The sequence below is a fragment of the Vicugna pacos genome, chromosome 9 (genome assembly GCF_048564905.1).
Source record: "Vicugna pacos chromosome 9, VicPac4, whole genome shotgun sequence".
NCBI lineage: Eukaryota > Metazoa > Chordata > Mammalia > Artiodactyla > Camelidae > Vicugna > Vicugna pacos.
Genome location: NC_132995.1, coordinates 68,690,038 through 68,702,419, shown reverse-complemented (window position 1 = coordinate 68,702,419; position 12,382 = coordinate 68,690,038). Strand labels below are relative to the sequence as shown.

General features: G+C 35.9%; 1 long non-coding RNA gene across 4 annotated transcripts in view; it reads left to right on the top strand.

The window, feature by feature from the left end:
• Nucleotides 1-12,382, top strand: part of LOC140698284 (uncharacterized) — a 249,092-nt gene that overhangs the window by 146,211 nt on the left and 90,499 nt on the right. For all 4 annotated transcript variants that reach the window (XR_012075962.1, XR_012075961.1, XR_012075959.1 and 1 more), the window contains one exon: nt 7,707-7,793. This is a non-coding gene — a long non-coding RNA (uncharacterized lncRNA). The remainder of the gene's footprint in view (nt 1-7,706; nt 7,794-12,382) is intronic.

Below are 12,382 nucleotides of genomic sequence, written 5' to 3'. Positions count from 1 at the left end.
CAAGTGACCTCACACGAGTCAGACACAGGGACACTTCATGCTGTTAATGCTGGCTCAACTCCAGACAACATCATATGAATGAGTTCTTATTTTGAGATATAAATACTTTATCAATTTGCTAATGTCTCAGAACACATTAGTGTGGTGGAAAGGAAATATCAGTCTTGATATCAGACTGGGTACAAATATCAGCTGTACCTCTTACTAGTTGAGAAGCCCTTGGATGCATTTTTCAACTTGGCAATAATGGTTTAATAATAATGATGTCATAGGCTGCTGTGAGGATTAAACTGGATACCAAATATAAAGTAGATAGCATAGAGCCTACTACTTGTAGGTGTTTAATGAATTGTTTATTGTGACTTAATAATAAATAGCCTAATTCATATCACAAAATATTTATCAGTAATTGTTATGCTAGCAACACTACGTGACAAGGATAGAAAACTTTTAAAAGGTTTAATTAAATTTAAAAATTAACTTTAAAAGATTTAAAGGATTAAAAAGAAGATTAAGAAAGACTGGCATTGGCTTGCATATTTTAATGGTGTAGGGATTTACAGCACAGCCTTTGGAGTGAGATTGCTGAAGTTTTGATTCTGGATTTTCTGGTTTCTAGCTATGTGATCTTGAATAAGTTACTCAACCTCTGAATATCAGATCACTTATTTGTAATAATGGGAATGATGATCATAACTACCCCTGTACTGCTTTGACGATTAAACAACAGAGGTCACGTGCTTTAGGCACGTGCTTAAAGACACTTAAGTCAACAGTCAGGAAATATTAGCAAAAACTTAACCACTTTACATGTACGTCTTCTTTGCCATGTCATAGATTTCTTGAAGTTCGGGCTGTTTTGCATACTTTTGTATCCCCTTGTATCACGAGTTTAATTAATATTTGTTCAATGTTGGGAGTTGGCATGTATCATTAATTTCTCTCCAACGATGAATTCTCCATTTGCAAAATTCTAGAATAAGTTGACTTATTTTAGTATTCGTTCTGTTCACTATGAAGCGTTCAGCTGTAGTGTAAATGAATTGTGGGTCAAGCTTGTTGGGGATAGTTCCATATGCAGAGAAATCTTTGAGTTAGAAAGAGAAAGTAAAGTGAATGGTCAAGGTTTTAGCCACAAAATTTTGCAGATTATTGATAGGATGATAAAAAGTAATCTCATATTAGGATTGCCAAAGTGGTATCACACACGGGGAGTAGAACAGGCATGTCCTTGGGCATAGAGTGACTGCAGTCTACGACTGTATAATTTTGCATTTTGGGGAGGCAGTTTGAGGAAAAAAAATCTACTGAATTATGTTCAGTCACTTAAAATGAGGCCATTGATACGTACAATCTTTCTATAGCCGTATATATTTTTTAATTCCTGAGACCCCCATGGTTACTGGGAGGGGCCAGAGTCCAGGAAGCAAAGAGAAGGGGAGACAGAGTCAGCAACAAGGAATCATAAAACCAGAAGGCATCGGACATGGATATGAATCTCCAGGCACAGTAATTATGCTATTTTGCAATTGGCAAAATGAAGCAATCATTACTAATATTTTGATGTTTTTTCCTAGTGAGTTCTCCCTTTCATGGACATTTGTAAGCATGGTCCCTGTACAGCTAGTATTTTCTATTTATTTGACACTTAACACTATATCAAAAACTTATATTCATGACACTGAATACTTATATAAAATATTACTTTTAGAGTTTTTATGGGTATAATATATGTGAAATCAAATATGCATGTTTTAATTGTACAGTATGAGTTTTGACAAATATATACACTTAGAAACACCACTGTAATTAAGATGTGGAATATTTCATCATTACAGTAAACTCCCTTGACTTTTTTTCCATTGGATTATCGCTCCCTCAAGAGGCACCACTGTTTTGACCTTTATCTCCATAAATCAGTTGTGCCCTTTTTAGAACTCTATATAACTGGAATCATACAGCGTGTGCTCGTTGCATATCGTTTGTTTTACTAAATACAATGTTCTTAATAGTTACTCAGGTTCTTGTGTGTTTTAGTAGTTTGTTCCTTTTCGTTGTGAAGGAGTATTCCATTATATGACTATAATGTTTTCTCTATTCTTCTGTTGATTGGCATTTTTATTGTTTCCAGTGTTTGGATACTATGAAAAAAGTTGCTACTACATTCTTAAATATGTCTTCTTGAGAATATGTGCTTTTCCTTTCTTGTCGGTAAACACTTAGAAGTGGATGTGCTGGGTCATAGGGTAGGTTTACGTATGACACTGCCAAGCTGTCTTCCCAAGTGAGTACCATTTCACTCTCCCCATATGGCAGTAACGTATAACGGTTCAAATTGTTTTGCATCCTCACCAATGCCTGGTATTGTCAGTCTTGAATTTTAGCTCCCCGGGTGGGTGTTAAGCAGTACCTTACACTAGTTTTAATAGGCATTTATCTGATTATTAATGAGATTGAGAATTTTTTCATGTGCTTTTACACATTGGAATATCTTATCTTATGAAGTGTTTGTTCAACTTTTTTTTTTTTTGGTTAGCTATCTTTTTACTGTTGAGCTTTCTTTATAAATTCCAGATAGAAATGTTTGATTACATGTATGTTTTGCAAATATTTTTTCCCATTGTGTAGCTTAACATTTTCATTTTCTTAATAGTGTTTCTTGAAGAGTAGAAGTTTTATGTTTTGATGAAGTCTAACTTATTATTTTATATGGTTAGTATATTTTGCATCATCATGTTATTTTGTGTATAGGAAATTTTTGCCTACCTGAAGATGTAAAGATTTTTTTATTATTTTCTAGAGGCTTTATATATATATATATTTTCTTTTTTTACTTTTTTTTTCAGTTATACATGAACATACATATATTCATTGTCACATTTTTTTTTTCGCTGTGAGCTACCACAAGATCTTGTACAAATTTTGAAATTCCAGTCTGTCCCTTCCCAACTCCCACCCCCTTGGCAACCACAAGTTTGTATTCTATGTCTGTGAGTCTGTTTCTGTTTTGTACTTACGTTCTTTTTTTTTTTAGATACCACGTATGAGCAATCTCATATGGTATTTTTCTTTCTCTTTCTGGCTTACTGTTTTGTTTGTCATTTTATGTATGATATGAAGTAGGAGCTGAGGTTCATTTTAAGAAGGAAATCATTACAAATTTATTTTTATTAAATGTATAATCACTTTAAAATTGGAATATTGAAAAGAGAAAAAAATTACCTGATTTTCAGTATCTTAACACAACAATTTATCATGTTAAGTCATTTAGCTGAAATCTTTCTTACCCCAGCTTCTTATTTTAAAAAGATATATTTATATATGTATACTGTATATTTATATATATACTGTATACTTATATGCACAGTATATAAAAAGGTTTCTATATGCTTAGAAAAAAGTCTATGATAATAATAACAAAAATAATGCTTTCTGTTAATCTGGCACTCACCTTGTGCCAATGAACACTTTATATGCATTATTGTATTTGATCCTCACAACCATTCTTTGAGGTAAGCATTGTTATTATTATTATTTTACAGAAAAAGAAAGAGTCTCAGAAAAACTAAGTAACATGTCTATCATCACACAGATAATGACAGAGAGCTGAAATCCAAACCCAGGCAGTCTGGTTCTGGGCTACAGTATTCTCACTAAGGATGAGATAATTTTTATTCGGGAAGTTTATTGGCCCAGCTGTTCCAACCACTTCAAATTCATTTTTTTCAATGTCATAATTTTTGCTTCAATCATAAAACATCACTAAGGAGAGGAGAAGGCCAATTTAGGGAATTTTCAGGCTTTATATCTTCTAATTTTTTTCAGTCCTATTCTCTTTCACCTCTCCTTCTGGGACTTTGATGACATGTATTTGGGACTTTGATGACATGTATTAGAGACTTACAATCACATGAGTACCGAGGCTCTGCTCACTATTTAATTAAAAGTCCCAACACTCTGCTTTCTCTGACACCACCCCACTGGGTTGGAGTGGGGTCTATGAGTACCTCATTATACCCAGGTGAGGGTACAAAGATTACCCAATCTGAACAGCAGAGAGAAAATAAGAATCAGTCAACTAATCAATTGATCTATCGATCAATCAATCATTCAATCAATCAGTAACAAAGGCTAGACTACCCTTTCCTAGTCCTTTGGTTGGAGGTAATAGACTTTTAGGATGCATTTTTTGTCTGTTTCTGTTGGTGTTTTCAGGTTTTCTGGCTTCTCTAACACCCCATGTGGAATATATTAGACAAAATTAAGCCCAGAAAATTCACCAATTGTTGTTCCTCAACTTCTCATGTTTTGTTTTGGTATTTTTAGCTCTACTTAGTGGGGGAAATAGGGAGAAATGTGAATTGTCCTGGTGTCTTTGTCAAGAATCAATTAATCGTATTTGTGAGAGCCTATATCTGGATTCCATTTTATTTCATTGACCTAGTCATCTCTACTAATATTGTTTTATTTCTAGGTTGTTGAATTTCTGTATATATTTTAGAGTGTGTCTCAATTTCAACAAAAATATCTCCTAGGATTTTGATGGAGATAGTGTTGATTGCAGCTCTGTTGAGGGATTTTGCCATGGAGGTTAATTCCAGAAGCTCTAGATTTGGCCTAAGATATTCTGCTAAAGTACCTTCACTGATCCCTATCAAATTACCAATAGCATTTTTCACAGGACTGGAAGAAAAAAATTTAAAATTTGTAAGGAAACACAAAAGAACTTGAATAGCCAAAACAATCTTGAGGAAGAAGAACAGAGCTAGACTGCTCCCTGACTTCAGACTATACTACAAAGCTACAATAATCAAAACAGTATGGTACTGGCACAAAAACAGACACAAAGATCAATGGAATAGGACAGAAAGCCCAGAAATAAGCCTATACACTTATGGTCAAATAGTCTATGACAAAGGAGGCAATAATACACAATGGAGAAAAGACAGTCTCTTCAATAAATAGTGCTGGGAAAACTGGGCAGCTGCATGTAAAGAATGAAATTAAAACAATTTCTAACACCAAATACAAAAATAAACTCAAAATGTATTAAAGACCTAAATGTAAGACCAGATACTCTAAAACTGCTGAAAGAAAACAGAACACTGTTTGACATAAATTGCAGCAATATATTTTCTTGATCTGTCTCCTAGAGTAATGACAGCAAAATCAAAAATAAACAAATGGTACCTAATTATACTTAAATGCTTTTACACAGCAAAGAAAACCATAAACAAAACAAAGAGACAATCTACAGAGTGGGAGAAAATATTTGCAAATTATTTGCAACTGACAAGGGATTAATTTTCCAAAATATACAAACAGCTCATACAGCTTAATATTAGAAAAACAAACAACCCAATGAAAAAATGGGCAGCAGACCTAAATAGACATTTGTCCAAAGAAGACATACAGATGGCTAACAGGCACGTGAGAAGATGCTCAACATTGCTAATTATTAGAGAAATGAAAATCAAAACTACAGTAAGGTCCCACCTCACACCAGTCAGAATGGCCATCATCGAAAAGTCTACAAATAATGCTGGAAAGGGTGTGGAGAAAAGAGAACCCTCCTACAGTGTTGGTGGGAATGTAAATTGGTGCAGCCACTATGGAGAACAATGTGGAGGTTCCTTAAAAAACTAAACACAGATTTACCATATGATCTAGCAATCTCACTCCTGGGCATATATTGGAAAAGATGAAAATTCTAATTCAAAAAAATACATGGATCCCGATGTTCATAGCAGCACTATTTACAATAGCCAATAGCCAAAACATGGAAGTAACCTAAATGTCTATTAACAGATGAATGGATAAAGAAGATGTGAAATACATATATATATATATATAATAGAACATTACTCAGCCATAAAAAAGAATGAAATAATGCCATTTGCAGCAACATGGATGGACCTAGAGATTATCATACTAAATGAAATAATTAATATAGACAAAGACAAATATCACATGATATCACTTACATGTGGAGCCTAAAAAAATTGATACAAATGAACTTATTTACAAAACAGAAAGAGACTCACAGACATACAAAACAAACTTATGGGTACCAAAGGAGAAAGGAGGGGAAAGAGATAAATTGGGAATTTGAGATTAACAGATACACACTACTATGTATAAAATAAACAACAAGTACCTACTGTTACCACAGGTAGCTATGTTCAATATATTGCAATAACATATAATGGAAAAGGATCTGAAAAAGAATATATATGTATAACTGAATCACTTTGGTGTAAACGTTGTAAATCAACTACTTTAACTTAAAGAGTTTAAAAATTATAATAAAAAAAAGGCTCCCCTGCAGCCCCCAAGAATAAAGGATCTGCACTGATTGACGTTTGGTTAAGGCATGAAACATACTGATTAATAGTTTTGCTTTGTAGTCATGAACCCAAGGAATTTCAAGGTTGTACCAGTTTTTTAGCATTATTTAATAATAGTGACAATAGTGAACTAGATGGCTGGCATCTGGTCTCAGTGAGACCCTGGGAGGGCTCTGTTTTGGGGGCTGGTTACATAGCATAAATCTCTAAGTGACCAACAGGGTATAAGAAATCACAGTTGAGATTTCACTTCAGACTTTCTGGTTCTGAGATATTCCTTGAACATTTTGATGGTTTCTGATACAAGAGAGAATGTGTGGTTCCCTGTGAATCTCACTGGGGGTGGACAATTTGAGCTTTCAGTTAGCCTCTCTAGAATGCTTGAAGTGGCTGAAAGCCCCTTAAAATGGATGTTGCATTACATGGTTTCCGTGCAGTACGATGTAGATTTGTGAGCCTTTCCCTTCTGAGTCCTGTGTATCTTCTTTAACAAACTCTGCCTAACTGCCCACTGGTAGTGCAGAGATTATTTATATCTTAATAATATCCATTAACATAGCTTATCTCTTCATTTATTTAAGTCTTCTTTATTTGTCTCTTTTAAAAAATTTTATTTAGTGTAGAGGTCTTGCACATTAATAAAAATTCCTAAATTTTGGGGGCTTTTGTTGCTATTTTAAACATTATTGTTTCATAAATCTATTTCCTAATTTTGATTGCCAGTTTACAGAAATAAAATTGCTTTTTTATTGAATTGCCATTATATTTTTATATTGACCTGTTGTCCTACAATCCTGTTAAATTTAAAGTTGATTACAATTTTATAGATTCCTAAGGATTTTCTACATAAATACTCACATTGTCTTGGAATAGGGGCAATTCTACTTCCTTCTTTATAAAATAAATCATTATGCCTATTTTTTTGTTCTTGCCTTCTTGCATTCCCAGAACCTCCATTACAATGTTGAAAAGGAAGGATAAAAGCAGACATTCTTAATGTGTTCTGGATTTTAGGGCAAACATATTAATTAATTTATCATTGTAGAAGTTAGCTAAAAGTTTTGCATAGATACCTTTTATCAAATTGAAGTGATTCCGTTCTATTCTTAGTTTGCTGGGATTTTTATTGTGTATGCTGTTTTATCAATTGCTTTTTCTGTAATTATTGAGAGGATTATAAAAACTTTCTCCTTAATTCTGCTAATGTGAGTTATATTGATTAATTTTTAAATATTCATCTAATCTTGCATTCCTGGCATAAAGTTATTTAGTTCTTGGTGATAATCTTATAGACAACCAACAACTAACCTGAGGAAGGAATATAAATATATATATTTTTTAAATTAATTTTTTTTTCAGGAAAAGTGGCATCTAGACTGATAACCTGGTTGGAAGACAAAAGCCTAAGTGTTTACAGGCTGGAAAGTTGGATTTAGCGAAGTGTGGGTAAGTCTAGAAATGCTTTAGAACTCAGTCCTGCTGATGGGGTATTGACTTGGGAAACAATAACTAACCATGTGCATGTGACCTAAGAGAAATGTAACCTTTGAGCATATGGTACCAATGAGCAACTGGTTCTCGAGGGCTTCTCGAAGAAATGGACGAAAATCTGTTAAGTCGTCCCATGTTAGTGATGAAAGTTGACAAGAGAGAGCAAGGATAGTAATAGATTGCCCACATTCCAGTTCAGACATTTAAAAAATATTTTAAGTAGAGCTGGCCTCCCTTGGACTTTTAAAACCCTGGGATTCTTCTACAAGCCTTGAAAGTTCTCAGGAGGGAGATAACACTTTCTGCAAACAGGGAAGTAGAATAATATAGCAGTCATGAGCAGGGGCTCAGAATTAGACTTTCTGGGTTGAAATCTTAGGTCTGCCATTCACTGTCTCACCTTGACATATTTCTAAGTCTCTGTGGCTCAATCCTTGGTGATGATGACAGCAATGACAGCAATAAATAGGGCCCACTCCATGGGGTTATTTTGAGGACACAATGAAGTAGCACATTTAATATGAGAAAGAGAATGCCCAGCATATAGAAATATTCAATAAATATCTGCTACAATTAGGAAGATACATAACCACTATGTAAACACCACAAGAGCAGGGATTTTTTGTGTTCTGTTTACTGGTGGTTATGCAGTGCCTAGAACAGTGCCTGGGACACAGAGATGCAGCACAAAAATGTATTGATTGAATGACTGTAATAATTGTTTGCATCTAGAACTGATGAGTTGCATGTTATTGGTAAGAATTAGTCCCATAATCCAGCAATTTATTGGATTGGCCCTTGCTGAGGCAGTAGCCGACTGGACTGGACAGATGGTTGGGGTGGATGCCAGTACATCCCCTCCTGCAGGCATTTTCTGACCTACAAATTTCATGCTTTGGTTCAATGTGATTCTGCATAGAGAAACTATATAAATTATAACGCAAACTGAACCCTTTTGAGAATGGAAGGAGTGCTGCTAATGACACGATGATAACAGGTATAAGCTGAGACTGTCTGGGACAAACCAGGACGAACCAGACATACGGCCACCCTAATTTAGCACCCTCACTGCAACAGACTGGATTAAAGATCGGTGGAATTCCTAAAGGCAGTTGTCTGTTGAGGGGACAGGGGCCCTGATGTGGCCTTCAGTGTGTTAGATGGAGACAGTCTAAAGCAATAGCATCTCTCACTTGGGCGTTTTTAGTGCAGACTAGCATAAGAATCAAGAAGCCATAAGAGAAGTTGCAAGAAGCAAAATAAAGAATAGCTGAGTCACCTAAAAGCAGAGCAGTGCTGCAGAGGCGTGAGGAGGCCAGATCTCTGCAGCTGTCGCTGTGTCTGGAGAGGCCCCCGTGCTGGTTGTTTCATTCTCTTCAAATTTTTTTTATGACTTCAGCTCTCTGGTGACTAGGATTTTCTTTTCTGTTCCTGCTTGCTTCCCTGGCAATCCATGTAATGAACATTTATTATTTAAAAGGAACTGTATACATCTTTGTTTCTTGTAATCTGGAGAAGTCTCACTCACATATACACCATATCAGTTGTTTGTGTTTTTTTCCAGCATGACTTGCTTTCCATTAGTGCCCTGTTCTCCTTCAGTGTTAGCCCATCACCCGCTGTGGCCCACAATACTGAGATGTTCTCGTTGTCCACCTTGAAATCAGTGTAGGCTGGTAGACTGACAGAAATAATTCATTAATATTATCTGTATTATATTCAGCTATTGGTTAAATGAGCTTCAGGCCTTGCCTGGGAGTCTTACCAACATTTATCGTATTATTTCCATGAGAAAAAAATTCAAATTCCAGCCAAGAGTACCAAGGCATTATTTTAGAAACCAAAATTCAGGACAGATGGTTTGATAAGTATGAATGCATTTACGAGGACAATAGGGCAGAATACTTGAAACTGGGACTCTCTCGGAGAGGCAGAGCTAAATGGGAACCATAAATATCAGAGGCGCGGGGCTATGTTCCAAGTCATCGTAATAGGGGTATTATAGTAGGAAATATAATTAAAGACTAAGTGAATTACAACAGTGTCAAATGGACCAGAAAAGAAAATATGCATGTGTTGGCGATAAGGGGTGATTAGGGGAGAAGAGAACTCTCCAGAAAGGGGAGGAGAGTTCTGGGAGTCTGGAGGGAAGGGAGGGGGAGCTGCAGGTCTTGGGAAGCTGGTGGTGGATATCGTAGCATCTTGTTCCTCAGGAGAGGTTTTCAGCAGTAACGGCCGGGTCTGTTTGTCTTCCCAGGGAGCCCATGTATTTCGGAGACCTTCCTCCTCACTCCACCCTTCCTATAGTTATCACAGAAGGATTAAATTAGATTTACTAATCGCTGAAGCCTGAAATTACTTCCATGGGGGAAAAATATAAATATTCTGATACAAAAGACAAATCTATATACATATCAACTAAATGCTCTTTTGCAGTGAAAAGCAGTTAATCTCAGATCAGCAAATGTGAGCCATTAATAAGAGGGACTTTTTTGTTTTATAAAGTTCAGTGGTAGAAAGTCAAATCTAGGCCACCGAGACACAAAGGGCGGGATGGATTGGGTTCCAAATTTAATTGAGCTCTGAAAAGGGAGGTGTAAAGAGAAAATTTCCTAACTTCACAACACGATGACCTGTCCTTCACCATTTGGTGTAATGACGGAAGCTGCATTGAGGAATGTTAGTCTAACTCGGCAATGCACTTAATGCACGTGACTGGGAAGTTTGCTGATGAAACATATGACGTTGTCAACATCGTTTCATGTGATTTAATGACTTTTCCCTTTTAAACTCAATTGACTTTTTTCTACAGGAGGGTCATTTCAGAAGTTTCAATAATCCACTTTATGTCTTTATGTCTCCCACACTTGTTCTCTAAGCAAAAATAACTAAACTAAAATAAAATAAAAAAGGAGAACTTCTACTCTGAGATATTCTTTGAGGTCCTGACTAAAACCACATCTATTAGTCCTAAAGTCATGTTAATGAATCTGACCTTTTCACATGCTTATAGAGGAAGAGAAAAAGGTCACTGACTCTTTGAAATTTTGGTCTGACTCTATTTTAAAAACTTATATCTACTCCAACCTAATCATTTGAAAAGACGTAAAACTGTCAAAATATTTGAAAAGCTTACTTTTCTGAATAGCCTTTAAAAATAGCTGGCAGTCTAACTGAGGTCAAATGCAGCAAGATGTTCAATTTTAAAGTTACAGGATAGTAATTCGAAAAATTACAACCATTACAGTAAGAATGACGTTGAGAGTACTTTAGAATCCTTTAAGTTTACTTATCAATTAAGTGGAATACTACAAGATGTTCTTACGTATTTCTTTGATTCTTTAACTGTTTTCTAATCTCCTTCCCTTTGTTAAATACTCAAGGTAAAATCAAGTCAAACCCTACTTTAGCCTTAAAATTAAGGTACACCTTTCTAGAAGGCCTTGAGACATTTTATATTTTTCAACAAGTTTTATCTGTTTCTTGCTATATGCGTGATGTAATATAAAATATATATTTATATGTTTGCAGTGTGTGTTACAAGGGATTTTTGAAACCTATAGTAAGTTTAATTTGACATTAGACCCTGATATAAACATAAATGACCGGTTAGTTCATTCCATTTTTTGAGAGAAACAGTTGTTCCTCCAAGTTGTCAATATTGAAAAATAGATTTTTTAACCTGGCCATGACTTCATTGTCCACAAATAAATTCCTTCCAGAAAGCCACAGTCCTTTGGCCCTTAAAGTGACTTTTCTTTAATTTATGGGTAAAGCCTAAAGTAAAGAAGACTTAGGAAAGCACAATTTCCTATGGTTCCACCTGCACAATGTGAACAGTGGACATGAATTCAATTGTGTTAAAAGTTTTAAAAAAAGTTAAAGTGTGATGTTGTAATATAATAAATAAATATGTTGATGTTCAGCCAAGGTGATTCCTAGCTCACAGCTCCTAAAACCCTTGGAATCTCAGAAGTGGTAAGTGCCTTTTTGTATGCTAATGAGGTGACTGGTGGCTGGGTGGAATAGCCTCTGGATGGGGGCTGATTGCTGTGGGAACCAACCTAATGGTTAGATTGGGTGAGAACTTTCAGCAGACCCCCACCCTTTTCCCCTTACCCCCTGGGGCGGGGGGTTGAGGGGAGAGGTTGGAGATCAATTTAATCACTAATGGCCAAGGATTTAATCCTTCTTATATAATGAAGCCATCATAAAAACTCAGAAGGACAGGATTCAGAGAGCTTCCAGGTTGCTGAATACTTGGAAGTGCTGGGAGGGTGCAGTGTCCAGAGAGGGCTTGGAAACTCAACGCCTGTTCCGCCCTGTACATCTCTTCCACCTGGCTGTTCCTGAGCTGTATCCCTTTATAATGAATGGGTAATATTAAGTAAAGTGCTTTCCTGAGTCCTATGAGCAGTCCTAGCACATTATTGAAGTCAAGGATGGGGTGGTGGGGATCTCCAGTTATAACTGGTCTGTGGGAAGCACAGGTGACAACCTGGCCTTGCAATTGCCATCTGAAGTGGGAGAAATCTTGCGGGACT